General features: G+C 42.2%; 1 protein-coding gene across 1 annotated transcript in view; it reads right to left on the minus strand.

Annotated features, from left to right (window-relative positions):
• The window catches only part of ANKFN1 (ankyrin repeat and fibronectin type III domain containing 1), a 434,680-nt gene extending 413,523 nt beyond the window's left edge, over positions 1–21,157 (minus strand). Inside the window, exon 1 of the mRNA XM_053570655.1 lies at positions 21,061–21,157. The gene's annotated coding sequence lies outside the window, so the exon portion shown is untranslated. The remainder of the gene's footprint in view (positions 1–21,060) is intronic.
• Between the last annotated feature and the right edge of the window lie 378 nt (positions 21,158–21,535).

The raw sequence follows: 21,535 nt of genomic DNA on the forward strand, positions 1-21,535 counted from the left end.
TCTCTTGTTGAAGTCTTTAGAGGAGAATCCTTCCCTGCCATTTCCAGCTTCTGGCACCTCCAGATGTTCCTTGGCTTGTGGCTGCATCACTCCAGTTCCTGCCTCTGTCTTCACATGGGCTCTTCTATGTGGATCTCTCCACTGTTTCTCTTATAAGATACTTGTTCCAGGATTTGGGACTTGCCCAGATAATCCAGGATGACCTCATCTCTTTAACTTAATTATATCTACAACGACCCTTTTCCAAATAAGGTTACATTCACAGGTTCCCAAAAATAGGATACAGAAATGTCTTTTAGAAGTCAACATTTCATCCATTATACCAGTGAAAGATAAGACAGAACCATGAAATACGTAACATCAGTCTAACCTTGAACAGGATGGCACATGTTAAGGAGTTCATCAAATGTTTGTTGGATGAATGAAAAAAAAAAAACAGCACTCTTATTCTGCCAGTTGGGAAATGAACACCGGGAGAAGTGATCCAGCCAAGATAACACGTCCAGATCATATCAAAACTTAAACTGAGCCCAGATCCTGCACCCTCAGTCTGAGGCTATCATCTCATCACCACTGCATTATAAGTGAGGACAACTGGGGTTCAGGGAGGTTTGAGCAAGCTCATTCCTTTAGCTTCTATCAACTGGCCTAGGTCTCAAGACTTCCAGGCTATATTATCCTGTAACCTCGAAGGATTTCTGTCACTAAGACCTGGAAAAGAAGTCTCAGAAAGTAAAATGAAGATTCAGAAAATCAAAGGAGAAGGCAAAGTGTAAGCATATAGTTCGCATATTCTGTCAGACCTAAAGAAGATCAGTGACAGAGTCATATCTCATTTCTCTGTCTTTTCTATAAATTCCTTAAATACACTCTCTTAACAGGTCAGGAAGAATCAGGCCCTTGCCCAGTGGAGAAACTTCCCCAAGCACTGCTTTACACGCCCAGATCCACAGCCAGTCCACCACGAGATGAGAAGCTAAGTCATCTCAGAACAATGGGGATCTCTTTAGACTTCCCAAAGTTGCTGTGGAGCCTGGAGAACAGCTTAAGATTCAGAAAACCCAAATATTTTACAGGTAAAATCAGGTCTTTATTCACACAAAATCCTTCATGGTTTTGCTCTAATTGCCAAGCCCATAAAAGAAAAAAGGAAAGAAGAAAGTTACACCCTCTTGAGTGTCATCTCCCTCACCGGTTGCCATGACAACAGCCAACCCCTACCTGTCCTGTTCACCTCTTGGTTCCTGTTTCCACCATTGGCTGTGGTGACCATTTGCCTTCTGGGGACTATCACTGGTAAAACCTAACCAAAATAAGTCTCTGGATGGGATCTATTTTTTTTTTAAACAAATAATGAAAAATTTTAATACAAGTCAAGATTTCCTGCTTATCTTGAAACTTCATACACTCTGATACCACTGAGCCTGAATTCCCACAAAGCTATACAATAGGCTTGAATTGAGTATTTGATGACTCCTTCCTGGGAACACAGACTCTCTAGATTGCTATTATTCCCACCTGGCTGGGCTTTCGTGGCACCTGCCCAAGGACATTTGAATTTAAATCCACTTCTTTTTTTTTTTTTTTTTTTTATTGTTGGGGATTCATTGAGGGTACAATAAGCCAGGTTACACTGATTGCAATTGTTAGGTAAAGTCCCTCTTGCAATCATGTCTTGCCCCCATAAAGTGTGACACACACCAAGGCCCCACCTACCTCCCTCCTTCCCTCTTTCTGTTTCCCCCCCCATAACCATAATTGTCATTAATTGTCCTCATATCAAAATTGAGTACATAGGATTCATGCTTCTCCATTCTTGTGATGCTTTACTAAAAATAATGTCTTCCACGTCCATCCAGGTTAATACGAAGGATGTAAAGTCTCCATTTTTTTTAATGGCTGAATAGTATTCCATGGTATACATATACCACAGCTTGTTAATCCATTCCTGGGTTGGTGGGCATTTAGGCTGTTTCCACATTTTGGCGATTGTAAATTGAGCTGCAATAAACAGTCTAGTACAAGTGTTCTTATGATAAAAGGATTTTTTTCCTTCTGGGTAGATGCCCAGTAATGGGATTGCAGGATCAAATGGGAGGTCTAGCTTGAGTGCTTTGAGGTTTCTCCATACTTCCTTCCGGAAAGGTTGTACTAGTTTGCAGTTCCACCAGCAGTGTAAAAGTGTTCCCTTCTCTCCACATCCACACCAGCATCTGCAGTTTTGAGATTTTGTGATGTGGGCCATTCTCACTGATAAAAATCCTCCAAGAAAGCATAGGAAAAACACTGGAAGATATTGGCCTGGGGAAAGACTTCATGAAGAAGACTGCCATGGCAATTGCAACAACAACAAAAATAAACAAATGGGACTTCATTAAACTGAAAAGCTTCTGTACAGCTAAGGAGACAATAACCAAAGCAAAGAGACAACCTACACAATGGGAAAGGATATTTGCATATTTTCAATCAGACAAAAGCTTGATAACCAGGATCTATAGAGAACTCAAATTAATCCACATGAAAAAAGCCAACAATCCCTTATATCAATGGGCAAGAGACATGAATAGAACTTTCTCTAAAGACGACAGACGAATGGCTAACAAACACATGAAAAAGTGTTCATCATCTCTATATATTAGAGAAATGCAAATCAAAACAACCCTGAGATATCATCTAACCCCAGTGAGAAATCCACTTCTTTTTTGTCAGCTCCTATAGATTTAGAAGGTTTCAGCTCAGCATGTCAGGCACATTGTGGTAATGTGACTGTTCAAGAATAGGCAAGTGGTATTCACACCTAACTACATTTAAACCTTCAAAGGTAACCTCTACAAACTAAGGTCTTAAGTAATCTCTAACAACAATTCCAACGTGAACATTCAATTGGATTTTCTTTTTAACAACCCACTGCTCTGAGTTTCCACAATGCCAAGGTTCCTGCTCCCTGGAGGCCTGTTTCTTCTGAGCCCTGGACAGCTCCTCTTTTATATTCTGTTTCAAGTCAGAGCATGGACATCTAAAAATATCTCAGTTTTCACTGCACTGACATAATGTTTCTGTTGTTCGAAGAGAAGATTCTCCATCAAAAGAATAGTTTCAAGAGCCAGTTAGGTTGAAGTTCAATAGCTATATGTGAAATAACTTTGACCTTTCTTTTTTTTTTTTTCTTTCTTTCCTCTCTCTTTGGACAGAGAGGCTCTTTATAAAATATCTGTTCATGGAAATAGTAGGAGAGAGTGTGGACAACAATTCTGCCTTCAATAATAAACCAAATTTTGACTTAGCATGCATGAAGGCAGGGGTGTCTGGCATAGTGTCTGACTATACAACAGGTGCTCAAAGTACATTGGAGGGCCATTGGAGAAGAAATAAGTTACCCAGCATAGAGGCTTCAGTTTCTCCATTTTGTTTAAGTGATTTTATTGAACACCTACAATGTGTGAAGCATTCTGCTGGGTACAGTTGAGATCCATGCTGTTGCTCGTTTATTTATTCCCTGAGTGTCCACTTGGCTTTCCAGAAGCTTCCATTTGCATGTGTGATTTTAGTTCCCTGGTTTTCAGCCCAGAATCTCATCATTCACTCAAATATTCTCCAAGAGCAGAGTGCTGCTCTTATCCTTAGCAGTCATCCCAATATATTCACTATCTAAATTTTGACAGAAAATCTCCTGTATCTGTTGGTGATATAATATAGAATCTCTGCAGTCACCTCAGCTAGAAAATTCTCCAGTAGATATTTCTTTAGGCTAGAGTGACTCACATCCTCTCAAGTTCACCTAAGCCCTGGAGAGCTCTCTGTGACAAGTGTGACATCTGGCTGTCCTCCACTGCTCTGGTCCCCAACCCCCGGGTTGTGCACCAATACCAGTCCATGGCATGTTAGGAACCAGGCTACGCAGCAGGAGGTGAGTGTCAGGTGAGTGAGCCGAGCTTCACCTATATTTATGGCCGCTCCCTATGGCTGCCTGAGCTCTGCCTCCTGTCACCTCAGCTATAGCATTAGGATCTCCAAGGAGCATGAAGTTTGCTTTAAACTGCTCATGTGAAGGATTTAGGTTGCCCATTCCTTAGGAGAATCTGATGCCTGATGTTCTCAGGTGGTACAGAGGCAGTGATGTGGGTGCTGGGGAGCAGTTGCAAATACACATTACCATTAGCAAAGAGACCATAATAAATCAATTGTTTGCAGACTCATATCAAAGCCATCCCTGAGATCCCAGTCCATGGAAAAATGATCTTTCATGAAACCAGTCCCTGAAACCAAAAAGGTTGGGGACCACTCCTTCACTGGACTGAGTTCTCTGAATACTACCTTGCTAAGATCTAGAGAGTAACTTGCTAGCCATTAAGTCACTGTGCTATAGCATCAGCTTGTGATCAAACCAATACACCTCCCCAAAGCAAAGTACTTGATGGGAAATAGGCACTCCACACACTTTTCATGAATGAATGAATGAATACACAGAGAATGAATGAACAAACTGGGTACCAATTATTCTAGTAAAATGGAGACCTAAAAATTTCTGGGCTTCTGTTCTAAATACCAACTCAAACAATTCCCTTTTCCTCAGTGAATCTTACTCTATCAATGATCTAACTGTGCTACTCTTTTGTTTTGACTTTATACAATAAATTCAGAACTCTGTCAAGGCTCAGCGCCTCACATTTTTTGTGGTAGGGATTTGAGAGAAAATATAGCAGGCTTCCTTCACCTTCTGACACTGGAGCTCATAAAGACTTAAAAGTATAAAATCTTGCAGACAAAACTTAGAAAAGCAAGAGGAAAAAATACTTTGGGATTATATTGAGAGAGAAGAAAACTTGGGAAGAGTGGAAAGGCATTTTATTTTTCAGATGAGAACCCTGGAAAATAAGTGAGAACCATGCTATTCCTTCCGGGGACACATATCTTCAGCCCATGTTTGGGTCCCAATTTTGTCTATGTTTGTTATAGAGTAATAGCAGCACTTCTTAATTTTATGTTTTCATGCTTCATATTGGTTTTTTGGAAATTAATAATGTAACATGTAATGCAATATATATTCATTGAACACAATTTGTATGAAATAGAAAATATATATTAAATGGAAGTCCCTTTCTCACCTCTCCCCTACATTCTCCACCCTCTTGCTCCTGAGGAATAGACTCTGTGGTGGAGATCAGCATGCATATTGGTCACTAAGAAGGGACCTTGGTCACCAGACGTGAGAAGGTGTGAAGGAAGCAGACTGGGCAGAGGGACAAGGTGGACTGTGATGTAGTTTCCATGAAGGGTTTAGCTGACTTCATCGGGGGAGCTGTGAGCTGAGTGGAGCCTCAGAATTGTCCTAGAAGGAGGCAGGGGATCAAGTGTGTGTGTGCCACCCTCTTCTGCCATTTATCAGAAGTGAGATGCCCCTCAACCTCCATAGAAGGAGGTTTAAACTTGGAAGGAGCAGCTCCCTTTGGCAGAGGGAAGTTCTCGGGGAGGGACTCAGCCTCCAGCACCCTCAGCTAAGGGCTTGAGCATGTGGGTGAATACGTACCTTGTCTTCAAGGTAGGACTGGGTGGCACATTAGAAACATACACTGTGTCATGTGTATTGTCCAAAACATGCACACTCTTTACATCTCTACGAACACATCACATACACACACATGTGCACACACACACATGAATGATGGGCAGTAGAACATAAGAGTTAAGGACATATACATTGAAGCCAATCCTGGAAACTGACTTAAACTGACTGTCTGGGCCTCAGTTTCCTCACTGGTTAAAATGAGGGGTGATGACAACAGTATCAGTTATAGTGGTGCAAGGAGGATTAAATACGTGAATTGGTGCTTAGTTCTAAGAATGGAGCCCGACACTTAGAAAGGCACCTTGCTGGGGCACAGTTACCTTGGGCCAGCTTTCCTTTATTTATTCAGCTGTGCCTCCTTCTTTTTAGTAGCTGAATAATATTCCTGAACCCTGAAATGGGTGTTAGCTACAACTTCTTTAATAATACTTCCCTTACTGTTGGGCATTTAGGTTGTTTCTGGTTTCTCCCATTATAAGTCATGTAACAGTGAGCAATTCCTTGTATGTCTCTCTTCACACATTTGGAAGAATGTCTATGAGATTCCTGCAAGTAGACTTATTCATCAAAGGATGCTGAAGTTTAAAATTGTGACAAGAACTATTAATTGCTCTCCAAAAAAGACTGTAGAGGTCTAATTTGGACTCCAGCATGATGAAATTAGAGTATCCTCGTCACCACTCCCAAACAAACACCAAATATTAAAAACGTTTTATACTTTTGCCAGTCTGCTAAGTTTCAAGAAAAAGATATTTTCTTGTTTTATTTTGCATTTAAATCCATCCCTGAGAAACTGAGCCTTTTTTCTTGTTTCTTAACCATTCACGTATCCACATCCGTGACTTGCCTAACTGTCCTCTTCCTCAGGGTTCCCTTCCTGACGTATTTTTTAATTTATTTATTTTAAGTAGGTTCTATTGTTGTATTACCTGTCTTTTAGCCTGTTGAGGGGCCTCAGAATCTACAGGGGTGCCAGTCTCCTTTCTATCACCTGCATGTGGGTTCTGAGCACATAGGCAGTGCTGAAGAGGGGTGACCACCTTGTCACCTTCCCGCACAAAGCCGGCTTTATCCCCAGAACCACAAGTTTCTTTATTGACCTTGAACTCTCCATGTGCCTGGAGTAGGCAGCTTCTGTTTGTGCCATTTCTCTTTTTCTTTTGTCAGTCCAGTCTTGATTATTAAAATCTCAGACAACGTCTGGTCTTTAGTCTCATCCTCACAGCATCTTTCACACAGCTCTACCTCCCTTCTGTTCTTCTGATTTTATTTCTTTCTTCTTTCCACTTCTCTTGGCTGTACCCAGAAGCTGGTGCCATCATCAGGCTCGTGGTCACGTCTCTGCCCAGGCCCACTGCTGGTTTCACCCCCCAGTAGGCCCTGGATGATGCTGACTTTGCCCCTGACTAGTTTCTATGTGTGTTGTTGGGATCAGTACAGCGGGGAGGCAGAAAGAGAGTGTCTGTGTTTTCAAGCTGAAGTGGTGAATTGGGAGTTTTCTGCTGATGGAGAGGCATCTGAGGAGCACGTGGTTCTCAAGAGCACCTGCTCCTGCTGCTCCCTGGCCTGCAGGACCTCCTCAGAGACAGCTGCCTTTCTTTTTGGCCCTTGCCACACTCTGTATGAGAAGCATGTTGTGCCTTCTTTCCCACAGATAGACTTCAAGCTCTGTCCACAGGGGTTATAAAGATGAGCTGACCCTCTTCTGTGAAACTTGAAACCCCTACCAAGAGCTACAGGGAACTTGATCAGAGGTGTTTTGCCCTCTTGGTTACTCTAGAATGTTGTCTCATCCCATCCTGCTGGCGTGGCAGACTTTAACAAGCCTCCTGTCTCCATAGTGAGAGCTGTTTGGTGTGCCCTCTGTGAGAGATGTGGCTAGGGGAGAATTAACACCTCACCAACTGTGTTTTACTCAAGAAAATGCCTCTTCCTCCTCTCCCCCCATATACACAGAGATTCAGAAAGGGTAATGTTTTATGCAGCTTCTGGAGAACCACTGCAGAGGGATGAAAACATTCCAGAGATGGATTCTGGCTCCTCTTCTCTGCCAGCTCCACAATACCTGCCTAGGATATCTATGATGCTGTGACAGTCATCCAGAGAGGAAAAAAGTTACTGATAAAATTCGGTGTGGGTGGATGAGTCTCTTTGTCTAGTTTAGTGGTTCTCAACCTGTGGGTTGCAGCCAATGAAAATACATCCTGCATATGAGATATTTACATTACGATGCATAACAGTAGCAAAATTACAGCTATGAAGTAGCAACGAAAATAATTTTATGGTTGGGGGTCACCACAACATGAGGAATTGTATTAAAGAGTCATGGCCTTAGGAAGGTTGAGAACCACTGGCTCTAGTTACTCCTCCCAATCAGTGTTAGATCAAAATTTTACTTCTACATTGAAAAACAAAAAGATACCACAAGAGTGTTGGAAAAGATCACAAAGATCATTTTGTTTCCATTGCCTATAACTTGACAACTTGAGGTATCCCAGACATCAAATCTCTCCCTTGGAACTAATGAAAGTCTTATTCATTTAACAGTAGGTTGGTGACAAAGAAAAAAGACATGGTACTTGATGATGTGTTTACGGAAAAGGATTTTAGTTTTTTCCATCTTCCTGCTGCCACCAAATTACCTATTTATCATCATGTCATCATCACAATATTATTGTTGCCTTGTACCAAATAGTGTATTGATCATACTACACATGTTACTTCATTTAGAGTTTGTAACAATACAATACAGAGGGTACTATTTTTACCAACCCCATTCTATAGAGGGAGAAAATGAAGCATATAGAAATTTAGCTGTGTTTCAAGGGTATACAGCAAATAAGCAATGGAATCAGGGTCCTAAAGCAGCCATGTGGATTCAGGGTTGGTGCTCCCAATTATTGCCCTCTGCTATCCCCATGGGATGCACTCATAGTATGTACTCACTAAATGAAGGCCATTATAACAACGAGGGCAATTACATCTTCCCTGCATATTGAAGGCAATTCCATAATGCATTGTCAATTTGTTCATTCTACTAGCAGATTATGCAAATGTGCTGAGAGCTTGCATAATGCAAATGTGCTTACAAGAAGTGAAAAAAATAAACGAAATCTTTTATCTCTCAATACATTTCTGTAATACCGCTTCCCCATTGTAGCAGCAACACCTGGTACCCTGTGGGTGTTGAGCAAATGCTTTATTAATTTGTGGTTCACACTTGGTCGTAGAACGTAATGATATAAATATCACCAATAATACTACAGTCATCACAGATGAGGGTTCCATATCGAAGAACAAGTGCTATTGGAATGTCAGCGTACAGAGTGGACCTTACAGAGATCTAGACCGATGGGCCCAATTCCAAAAACGGTCTATGAAACCAGTGTATGGTGGCCCATGATCACATTAATGTACACAGCTATGATTTAATAAAAAAAAAAAAAGTCCAAATGACCTTTGCAAAGTCAAACAAATTCCCAATTCTACAGCACAGACAGGTAGCAGTGCCAGGGTAATTACTTCTGTTTTGACCTATTATATTTCAAAAGCTTTCCTCGGTCTTTGAACACCAACATTTTCTATAAAATTTGTCAAGACATCACTGCATCTCGGTTTTGTTTGTAAGTTTGCCCAACTTAGAAATAATAACAAGGGGATTAAAAGCCACCATTTGCCCATGCTTATCATCAATGCTTGATATGGTCAGCCTTCTGGATCTGGGTTAATTTCTACTAGAGAACACTTGCAGAAGTAGGACCAAAATAATCACTAATGTACAATGTACCAGGCCGCAGTGTTCCAGGCCCTCTTCCCTTTCATGTTAAATTCACTGCTTTACTGAGTGGCCCTTTACAAAGCCATCCTTGTGACTAATGGGCCTTTGATCAGGTTTTGCTTCCTGACAGCTGTATGTATAAATGAATGTGCATCTCAATTAAGTAATAAACATTGATTCTTTCTGAACTTTGATGGCAAAGGGTGCCCTTATCTCAAAGCACTTCCATTGTTCTAAGGCCATGAGTAATATTTCTCATTTGAAAGAATTGTGCTTGGGGGTTGAAGGATATACAATTTAGGATACTTTGGAGAAAAAGAGCAAAATTTGAAGAAATGGTGAAAGTAGATTTTCTAGAACAGCGATTCTCAACCTGTGGGTCATGACCCCTTTGGGGGTCGAACGACCCTTTCACAGGGGTCGCCTAAGACCGTCCTGCATATCAGATATTTACATTACGATTCATAACAGTAGCAAAATTACAGTTATGAAGTCGTAAAGAAAATAATTTTATGGTTGGGGGTCACCACAACATGAGGAACTGTATTAAAGGGCCGTGGCATTAGGAAGGTTGAGAACCACTGAGCTAGAATACGTTAGCATATGTGTACTCTAATGCAGGCAGATAAACTATAACTTTTTGAACACTTGTAATTGCCAGTATGCGAGGAACTGCATGTGCATGATTCTATTTTATCTGCACATTAATCTTACGGATTAAGTTAACATTTACTCCATTGTACAGGGAAGAGAAATGAAACTGGGGGCTAAATGACCTTCTTGTGGTTATGTGGCTTGTCCAAAGTTTTATTGCCCAAACATCTAGAATGATCATAATCACTTTCTCGTATATTAGAAATAGTACTGGGTTTGAACTTGGGGCCTGTTTCCTACTAACACTATGGCCTCATGTAAGTTCTATATCTCTCTTAATCTGGAACTCTTCATTTGTGAAATCAAGGCTTACCAGCACCTTGTCTTCTTACTTGCAAGGCTGCTACTGTGAACTTTGATTTGCACATGCTAACATACTGAACAAAATGCAGTCGGTTATTGTCATCCTTAGAAGGAGACCTCGTTGCTGTCTCTGCTCCGCTCTGAGACTTTTTTGTTTCCCTTTCCTGACTCTGCCAAACCAACACTTGGGTTTGCTAACAGATTTGTTTTCGATATTAAGGATGATTTTGTCTTAAAGTTGGAGCAGAAATGGCAATTGAACACACTTTCATGGCAATTTCAAAGAGTCCACTTTTTCTTGGGGGAAGAAGAAATCGGAGCCAAGGGAACAGCAATTAAACCCATAGTTGAGAAACAAATGCTGCTAAAGCACAGATGATATCATGAAATAGTTGGAATTTCTCATGTTTTCTCAGGCTCATGGAGCAGGGGCAGCCCTGTGACATGCCATGCCAGCTGTCAGCGCCTGGTCCCCAAGCTGCCACTCCCATGAATTTCTTTGCTAAATTCCTCACTCCAATCAAAACCTATTGTACTTAACTCTTAGCAGAACCCAGGAAACCATAAGGGGGCCTGGAACTGCTTCAGCCTCATGTGATGTCAGAGGAGACATGCTGGGTGGGGTAGTTCCCCGGAGTGGAGATTCATCGCAACAGGAATCCTTAACTGAGCTGCAGGTGTTCCCAACAGATTATGCATCTGGCCTGAGCTGACATGCCCAAGGAGACACGAAGAGGCTATGGCCTATCTAATCAGCAACCCTTTCCATGTGCCTCTAAAATCCCTGCATATTTTATCTAGAATGGAAGCCAATCGAGGGAAACAGGTTGAGACTAAATCATTGCTAATAGCTGGCCATGAAGGTGCAACATCTAACCTTCAGAAAGGATTGCCCAGATTGACCAAGAGATTTCCCAGGCTTCAAAACCTCCGACCAGAAAAACAATTTGGCAGTTCTTTAGAAAGTTCACCTGGCAGCTCTACTCCTAGGTATATAGAGAAATGAATTAAAAAGAGCCTCTTAAACAGGTCCATGTACACAAATGCTCAAACGTATAATAGTCAAAAGATGAAAACAATCCAAATATCCACCCTCACATACATGAATATATAAATTGCACTTATGTCCATACCATGAAATACCATCTGGCTGCAAAAGGAATGAAGTCCTGGTACATGCCACAAAGTGGAGGGACCTTGCAAACATTAGGCTGTGAGTGAAAGAAACCACACACACAAAATCACGTATTGTACAATTCTATTTCTATGAAATAGCCAGAATGGATAAATAAAAAAAACAGAAAGCAAATTGGTGGTCACCAGGAACTGGAGAAAAGGGAATGAGGAGCCTTTGGAATGGGTCAGATGCATTATTTTGGAGCAATGAAAGTGTTTTGGAAATGATAGAAGTAGTGGTTGTACACTATTATGAATGTATGAAATGCCACTGAATTATGAACCTTAAAATGGTTAATTTTATGTTATATGAATTCCATATTAATTTTTTAAAAAATCTACCACTGAGTTTGCAATTTCTTCTGAGATGCATTAAAAAAAGATAAATTGATGAATGAGCAGACATAAACATGTGATAATACAGAAAAAATTACAATTACTTGTAGAATCCTGGTGCTGGCTACGTGGCTATTCACTATAGGAGTCAATGTTTTGAGTGTGTTTGAAAATTTTCACAACAACATATTAGGATGTTGAGAAGATAATAACATTGGGTACTTAGCATCTCACTCAGCAGTTGGAAAGGAGGGGCCCAAACCCTGCTTTCTGACGTGGGTCTTCTGGTTTGGGGTCTGGCCAGGACACATTTGGGAACTTATCAGGATACACTTACTGGGCTTTGCCCACAGCAAGCTTTCCTGTACTCCTCTTCTCTTCTGCACCTCACTCGTCTGCAAACAACATCACCTTTTCATGATAATAACTGGGATTTACACACCTGTACCAGTTGGTTTACATCCATCATCGACAATCTTAGAAACACTTGAAGTAGGTTACAGATGAGAATTCTGCTGTGAGGATGAGGAAAACCAGATAAGATAGGGCACATAGGTTTTATATAAGTATATAAAGTAGAAAAAGGGACAGAGAAAAATGAATCTATGCTATTTAAAAGAGAGGACAATGCTACCTTTTGCCGGACGGTTGATTAGAGGGTGTTCATGCCGAGTGTTGTGGGGTCTGTGCTGCTACCGTTTTGCTTCTTGCTCTAGTGTGGAACGCATAAGTGTTTGCACCTTAGAAACATTCATGGGACATCTTTTTATACGTGTACTACATATCTACAAAAGTTAAAAGTAACAAATCCACGTAATAGTTAAGTAAAATTAATAAGTAAAACCCGAAGTTGGCTTGTTGAAAGATAAATTTAAAAACTAAAGAGAAAGATGGAGTACGAGGAGCTGTAACTGGCAATACAGACAGAATTAAATTTTGTAGCAGAATACTATATGCAGATGTATCCCAATAGCCTCAACATGAGGCCAACAAGATTAATATGAGGGTACAAATGACTGACTCGGTTACCTTGTTCGTGTTTCTAAGGTAAAGTTCAAGTTGTAGTTGAGCCCAACGTCCAGGGTATCCAGTGCTGTATACTCTTACATTGTGTACATTAGGTGAGAGCTCACTAATCCCCCTTTCTCCTTCTCTTTCCCCGTTCCCTGTTTATCTCTCCCCACCACTTGAATTTAATTGTGTTTTTCTCTGATGTGGGCATGTAGTTATCTATTCGTTTTATATTAGTATTGGATACTTTGAATACTGGTAGAAAAACCATTCTACAAACCCACTGTCCTTTTTTAACAAGAACCTTAAGAAAACAGGCATAGCTGGACATGGTGGCTCAGGTCTGTAATCCTAGCCCTCTGGGAGTCTGAGCCAGGTGGATTGCCTATGTTTAGGCCTTTGAGACCAGCCTGAGCAAGAATGAGACCTGGTCTAAAAATAGCCAGGCATCGTCGCAGGTGCCTGTAATCCCACCTACGAGGGAGGCTGAGACAAGAGTATTGCTTGAGCTCAAGAGTTTGAAGTTGCTGAGAGCTATATCACCACAGCACTCCACTGAGGGTGACAAACAAAACTGTGGCTCAAAAAAAAAAAGAAAGAAAATAGGCATAGATGGCACATTTCTTAAACTGATTGAAGCCACTTACAACAAAATCACGGCCAATATCATTGAATGGAGGAAACTGAACACTTTTCCATTTAGAAATGGAACCAGAGGAGGATGTCCACTACCACCCTACTATTCAACACAGTGCTGGAAGTTCTAGCCAATGCAATCAGGCAACAGAAGGATATAAAGGGCATCCAAATGGGGATAGAGGAGGTCAAACTCTTGCTCTCTGTGGATGATAAGATTTTATACTTAGAATGGCCTCATAAATCGAGATGAAACAGATGCTTTTCTAAGAAACTTAGTAAAATGAAGGCTGCCATTAGCAGCAGCCAATCAGCCACCGCTGCTAGATTCTGAATAATGGTGGGACTCACAAATCCTTCTCTTGCTAGTGCCGAGAGGGCCCAGCAACCTGCACTCACACTCACCAGTTAGCAAACAGCTCAGGGGCACCGAGAACAGCAGGAACTAAAAACCCCACCGTGGATAGAAGGTGACAGAAGCTGTTATGTGACTCGGAGTCTAAATTCACTTCTTGTGAACCTGCAGAACATTGGAACGTATTTTTTTTTTTTTTTGCAGTTTTTGGCCAGGGCTAGGTTTGGCATATGGGGCCGGCACCCTACTCCTTTGAGCCACAGGTGCCACCCATGGAACGTATACTTAGTCTTGGTTACCTTCATAACCAGGTGATAACCAGGAAAGACTGGGACAGCTCAAACCTACTGAACAGGTGTTACGCTGGAGGACAGGTGTGGTATCTTTGTTCTAATAGGTATTCTTTCATTTAAAACTGAGAAGCTCCTTTTTGTTTACTTTACAGGTGGCCTGGCATGTTGTTTTGGCTTTAGCTAGATTTTTAAAGAAAAGTCAATCCAAAGTTGTCATGGAAAGAAAGGAAACAAATGTAATATCTAGTAAATAATCCATAAGCAGCTGGGCAGAATGCTGTCGAGAACCTTATTCTTTAAGCTAGAGGTTCTCTGCAGGCCCTGACTTTATATCCAAGGTAAGAGAGAAACTTCAACCAGGAAAAGATGGTCCAGAGAGTTAGACATTGCAGAGAGAATCAGAAGGACCAAAGAGAACCAAAGTTTATGTGGATAAGCAACATGAACTTCATGGGTAACTTCAAAAAGGTGATTTTTATGATGAGAAAATAGCAATGCTGAAAATTAATCTCCAGTCAGCCTGGAAGTGGGTGTAGTTGGGAGACAAGGGGTCCTTCCTTGGAGTCATGGGGTGAAGGGAAGGAGGCTTTTGTGCAGTGTGGTGATGTTAGATAGGATGATGTTAGATGTTTCATTTCAAATATGGAGTCAACAGGAGAGAAGCTGGCTTGTGTAAGGTTAAAGCGCATGTGTAGGCTGAAGGAAAGGGTCAAGTCAAAAATGTTAAAAATATAAAAGAGAAAATGGACATAATCAATGAAGCAAGATCCTAGATTCAGGAAGATGAGATCGCATGCACCCAAGGGCAGGGTTAGCTTTGGAAGGAGGTGGACTAATAGAACTACCCTAACCTCTGCAGTGGGCAAAACATACGTCCATTTATTAACCCTCAGTACTTGCGAACATGATCTTATTTGAAAATAGGGTCTCTGCAGATATAGTTAAGTATCTCCAGATGAGGTCATTTTAGATTTAGGGACCACCCTAAAACCAATAACTGGTGTCCCTGTGGGCAAAAGGAGAGGGATATTTGAGACCCGCAGGCATAGAGGAAACATATAGAAGGAAGGATCACGTGAAAGTGGAGGCAGAGACTTGAGTCTCACAGCCCAAGCCAAGGAATACCTGGGGCACCAGTAGCCAGAAGAAGCATGAAACAATTTTCTTGTCCTTTCCTTTCCTGCACCCCCAGATGAAGGGCACAGAGGATGGACGAGAGAGAGCTCCCTTCTTGTCACACTGCAGGTTGGCAGGGCTACACCACTCTAGTGATGCCACACTTATGCTCGGAGGTCTTTCATACAATTCCAGTCACACCTCAGCAACTCCTTCCTTCTTCCTGCTTCCAACAGCAGACTCGGGCCATCACATCTCAGTTTCCCTTAACCCTACGTGTCTTTGTATTTTTGTCAACAGCCTCATCATTCAACTCCCTTAAACCACTCATTGGAAGGTGACATCTGTTTCCTGATGGCACGCCCCCATTCCATGGATGTCAGGGCCAAGAGATGCTTCACAGAGGGCATGACCTTTGAACTATGTTCTGATGAACAAGTAAGGTTTCACCAGGTTCAGACAGGTGAAGAGGGGCCTTCCAAACTGAGGTAAGAGAGTTACGAAGGCTTGGGGGCTTGGAAGTGCACTGCCCATGGGGGGACCAGCAAGAACTACTTATCCTCCTGTTGAGAAGTCTGCAGGAAGTGGTGGGAAAGGAAACTGAAAAGCTGAAAGACCTTGGATGCCACACTAAGGTTTGGAGGTTTTATTCCTGGATGTGATAAGAAATTCCAAAGACACCAATGACATTCTAATGCCATGAATCTCTAGACCCCCAGGTCTTTTCAGGAAAACTATATTCTAGACATGAGAAGCTGGTGTCAGAGCTCTGCTTCAAATTTATGCATTATTGGTTTTGCACTCTTCCCTGCTTAGTGGTTAATAAAATTAACTCCCAGTCAGTGAGCTGAAAAAAAGCTGTTGACTTAAAAAAAAAAATCAAATTACTTCGAAAGCTTTTCCCTCTTATTCCCAATTGATTAGGTCTTCTGCTTATGTATTTTGGCAAAAAGGGACTATTCCCTGGAGAAACGTCACAGTTTCATTCAGTTACAGAAAACTTGGCTTAATGCCTTCCATAGGTTCTTAGAAGAGGGAGTGCTTGATCAGAGCTAAGATCCTTGGCTTCCATCTTGGGGAGAGGGAAGAGGAGGGGGCTCACTAAGACCTCATGAAGGGAAGTTGAGGCCTCCCATATGGGAGTGAGAAGGAGGGACATCTGGAAAAGAAAACACTGAGGAGGAGAGGAAATCTCAGAGCAACACTGTTCAATAAAGATATAGCGTAAACCACAAACATGAGGCATAGATGCAATTTTAAATCTGTTTTATAGTAGCCACCTTAGAAAAAGGAGAAAAAGCTGGACATAGTCCAAATGTCCCTGGATGGATGAATGGATCACTCAAAAGTGCTATAATGGAATATCAACCAAGCTTCAAAAGGAAGAAAATTTTGACACATGCTATAACTGGTTGAAACTTGACAATGTAAGACTACGTGAAGTAGGCCAATCACAAGAAGACAAACACTGTTACACTTCCACTCATGTGAGATACTTAAAATAGTCAAATCCATAGAGACAAAGTAGAATGGTGGTTGTCAGGGGCTGGGCAGAGGAAGGAGTACCTGTTTAAAAGGTATAGAGTTTGCTTTTGCAAAAAGAGAAGTGTTCTGGAGATTAATGGCACACCAACGTGAATGGACTTAGCACCACTAAACTGAACAGCTAAAAATGGGAAGGGTGATACACATCATGTTATGTCTATTTTACAATAATTTTTTTTTGAATTAACAAAGGACTGGGCACGATGGCTTACTCCTTAACGCTAGCACTCTGGGAGACTGAGGCAAGTAGATTGTCTGAGCTCAGGGGTTCCAAACCAGCCTGAGCAAAAGCGAGACCCTGTCTCTAAAAAAAAATAGCCCAGTGTTGTGCGGGCACCTGTAGTCCCAGCTACCGGAGAGCTGAGCAAGAGAATCTCTTGAGCCGAAGAATTTAAGGTTGCTATGAACTATGATGCCAGGGTACTCTACCAAGAGTGACAGAGTAAGATTCTTATCTTAAAAATAAATGAAGAAAGAAAAAATAAAGAAAAGGTCAAATTATTTTTCATAAAATATTTTGTTTAACCAGTATACCCAACATATTACTGTTTTAATGTGCGATCAATAGACATCTATTCATATTCTACATTTTTTTAAAGTAAGCAATTGAAATTGGGTGGGTATTTTCACATCACAGCACATCTCAGTTTAGCCGGGCACTCAGCAAACCCCAGGGAAGTGGAAGCAGTTATTGTTAGGTGCAGACTGTGGGTGTAGCAGTGAAGGAAGCAGACGCTAACTTGCCCTCCCACCTTAGAGGAAAGCTAGACCTCAAACCAATCCCATAACATGAGATTGAGGAGCGTCATCCTGTGGGAAGTCCTTCCCAAGGTCTTGCTTCAGTACTAGAATTTAAAAGCCTCTTAGCTTCTCCCTAGTGGGCAAAAGCTTTACACGTGTTCTTTCTGGCAGGCCACAAGCACACCATTTCTCTGGCTCTGCACAGCCTTTGCAGGACAATCCAGGCTTCCTTCCCCCCTTGCATCATTGATTCCCTTTACCTCTACTTGAATTCAGACTCATATCAGAGTCCAGCTTCTGGGGGCAGCTTCCTCCCCACTCCCCGTTCCCTGGTGTTAGGAAGCATCACTTCTTCTAATAAGCCTTTGCAGACTTAAACTTAAGTCAAGAAAGCTTCTTCAAAACTCCACATTTATCAAACCTTTTTGTATATTATTAAGAAGATCTTGCTCTCAAAGACACTGCTATTTCTTGGTTGCGTGGGTCAAGGTGGGCAAATGCGTGCTGAGCTGCTCTGTGGCTCCCACGGGGCACTCTCGACCTTTCTGCAAATCATTATTGAATGAAGAAAAGAGATTACCTCTGAAGCAATTTGTAGTGAGCTACATAGGAGGTCAAAAAAGCACACGTTAATCTCCAAACGGATGAGATACAGAGGAAGAGGAAATAAAAGGAAAAATAAATTGTTGATAAAATGGTCCTCACAGGAGGTAGAAACTGCAAAAAAAGTATTCCGCCACTCTTGCTTGATAGGGGTTGGCATTCAGACCCCCTATGTACTCCCTGCCTGCCCTCTGTCATTAAAGCATCATGCTCTTGGGACAGATTTACAGGCAGTGGAGACCATAAAACATGTTCCTCTTTTATTTTTTTTCCTCTTAATAAGCTGTGCTAGCCCTCACCTTCCTGAGGACCCTATTCCCACTCTGCCAGGCCTCAAAGCCTGCTCAAGAAGTGAATTTACCTCTAGGCTTGGTTCTGTCAAGGGAGAGAAGGAAAAAGGTGGGCTCAAGGAGTCTCCCATATTGAGCTCCAGCACTTGGAAACAATTCTAGGCTGGCTCTCACTCCTGAAAATGCGGTCAGATTCCTCAGGTGCCCTGGTGAATGATGGAGAGTTCCTATCTTTCCTTTCTCCACCCTTTGCAGAGATGGCAGTGGGAGCTGCTGAGCTTGGTGTTCTAAAGCCTACCATGGACACAGTGGGGGAACCCAGGTAGCCTCAGCCTCATCCTATAAAGGATGGTACTGCCTGGCTCACTGGGTCTCAATAGTAAGCTTAAAAAATAAAAGACCAGTACATTTTAGGACTCAATTTAGGGGAAAAAAGTATCCCTGAAGAACCTAATGTGTGCAAGGCTCTAGTTAAATTGGCATTAATCTATTCTAGACCATATTGCTGATATTTTGGGACAATGGAAAGACATTATAGAGAACAGTCTGGCAATAGGCATAAAAAGCCACAAAAATATTCATAAATTTTAACTCAGTAATAGCAATGCTAAAAATTAATCTCCTCCCTCCAGTGTTTTCTTTTAAAGGAAGTAAAATCACTCAGGACACAGAAATATTAATAAGCAGCATTTACAGTTATGAAAAAACTGGAAACAATTTGAATAGATTCAACAATCACTAAAGAGATTATAGCATGTCTGCATCAGGGATTGATTCAGTTAATCCAGCCGCAATTAACAAACTATATGAAAATTGTACTGGGATATGGGGAAATATGGATAATGTTGAAGAACAAGGCAAAAGAAATAAGCAGATCTATCTCGGCTGTAGTCAAAATTGAGTCAAAAATGCATACAGGGACAAAGACCAGGAGAGAGTAAAGGGGAAAATCAGAGTAGCTAAGAGATTGAGATTAGGAGTCCTAAAAAAAAAAAAACACTTTGCAATGTTTCTGCAATGCATTGCTACTAGTAATGGCAAAAATAAATAACAACAAAACACAGGCAGGTAATTATTCATCCTGCCCCATTTCTTTGGCTTTTGCTGGGTTGCTTAAGTTAGATTTTTTTCAACCCATGTGCCAACACACACCACTGTGCCATGGATGGGTCCAGATATTGTGATGGCCCTAAATAGTGAACCATGTCCTCTTAGATGGCCTCTTGAGGCCTCTGGCCACTCATCCCCCACTTTGAGCAGCCTTATCTGTTTACCCTTGCGTGTCAGGTGGTAGGAGAAAAGCTGGAGAGAATTGCCTCTCAAAAGATTCCTTGCAGAAGACAAATGGTTCTTTTCTCTCCCCAGGTCCCATCCTGTGGTTCGTATGTCACTGCATGACCTGTAGTAACTTGGGAGCTAGGACCCTGAGTCTCCTGCCTAACAGATTCATTTGCACACCCAAGCATCCAGCTCCCTGTGCCACCCCTGGCCAAGTCCCAGCACAGGGCACCTCAGACTCCTGCACTCTCATTACTCACAGCCGCTTGCTCTAAGCCAGCACTTAGGATAAGCGAAGCACCCCTCCCGCGTTCCCTCTGTCTCCTCCTTTCCTCCTCCTGCAGAATATGAACTAGAAGGCATTTACTGCAGATGCCCAAGTATCTGAACATTCAGCCCAACATGCCAGCAACATCAAAGCCTCCAAAGAAAGAAAGAAAGCAAGAAAGAGGGCAGGGGGCAGGGATTCCTGTGTCTTCAGACAACCAGAAAGTAAGCAGGTTTGTGACCAGGTACACTTCTGCGTGGTGAGTTGTTTGGCATCAGTAGTGGCCATCCCCAGCGGTACATACAAGCTCACGAACCTGCCACTGCCTGCGAAAGCGCTTTAAAGCAAAATCGCTCCCCGCCACCCCCTTTCCAACTTCGATCTGTCCAATGTTCACAGGTTGCAAATTTCAGGGCTTTATTTAGAAAAAGAAAAAAAAGAAAAGAAAAGAAAAATAAACTTTCTTAAAGTTAAAAAGGGTGTCAATGCTGACAGACCTACCTATTGCCCCTGGGCTGGAAGGATGGTAGAATGCAAGCCATGCTCTCTCATGCCTGGACTGCACGTACTGACTCTGGTAAGGCGCACAGGGAGAGGTTAAATCATGTTGGATTTGGTGCTGTTTACAGACAACTCAAGCTGAGAACTAGAGATACAAAAGTCACCCTCGCCCCTGTGCAGACAGCAGGCTGTAAATGCCCTCCAGATCGGGGAGCGTAAAGGGAAGAAGCAGAGATCCACACATCTGCAAAAGAAACTTGGGAAAGAAATCCTCTGGGGAGTTTCTTCCGCTTGGAAAGGGCTCTTCTGGGCTGAGGTGTCTTTCTGCCATGCAGCCCACTTTTAAGGACAAAGAAGAAATATAAGCACAAAAACAAAAAGAAAATAAACCTGTTTACAGCTTTTTACCATCAGCGGAGAAAAGGCAAGTGCGTGTGGGCACACTCCTGTCCCTCCTTTGGAAGAGGAGGGAAGGTTTTACAGGCACTTGTTAATTGTGTAAATCTCCTCTCCCAGCCCCAGCCCACATGCACGCCCACCCACCTCACGGCCAAGCCCCCTCCCCAGCATTCTTTCCCCAGCTGCAGGGAAATCATAAAACGCTACTCACACGCGGCAGTCTCAGCCTCCCTTTACCTCTCCCCAGCTTGTGCACGGGCTCTGGCTGCTGCTGCTGCTGCCTCTGCTGCTGCCTCGCCTGTTGCAGATGAAACAAACCTTCATCGACAGAGATGGTTTTCCTCTGGGCTGCTTTGTCTGAGATTCCCCAGATGAACACTGATTCTTTTATGTCATTATCTGAGTTCGATAGCTCCCCAAACACAGGCAGGGCTTTGGGGCTGTTAGCTTCCACCGGCTGGGCTTCTGGTGAGAGAAACAACAGACCTGAAACTGACAACTGATCACATCAAAACACTCCAGGGGATGGCAACCCAAGACTGGGAAGCAACACGTTAGCTCACAATGATACCATACAAAGCCGTAGATCGTCTGTCTACCACTGGCACTCCGTGTCTAACCAAGTAGAAGAGACATTATTAATGAACTTACATCTTCCAGGATGACTCCATTTAAAGCCATATGGG

This window comes from Nycticebus coucang, chromosome 18, assembly GCF_027406575.1.
Source record: "Nycticebus coucang isolate mNycCou1 chromosome 18, mNycCou1.pri, whole genome shotgun sequence".
Lineage (NCBI taxonomy): Eukaryota > Metazoa > Chordata > Mammalia > Primates > Lorisidae > Nycticebus > Nycticebus coucang.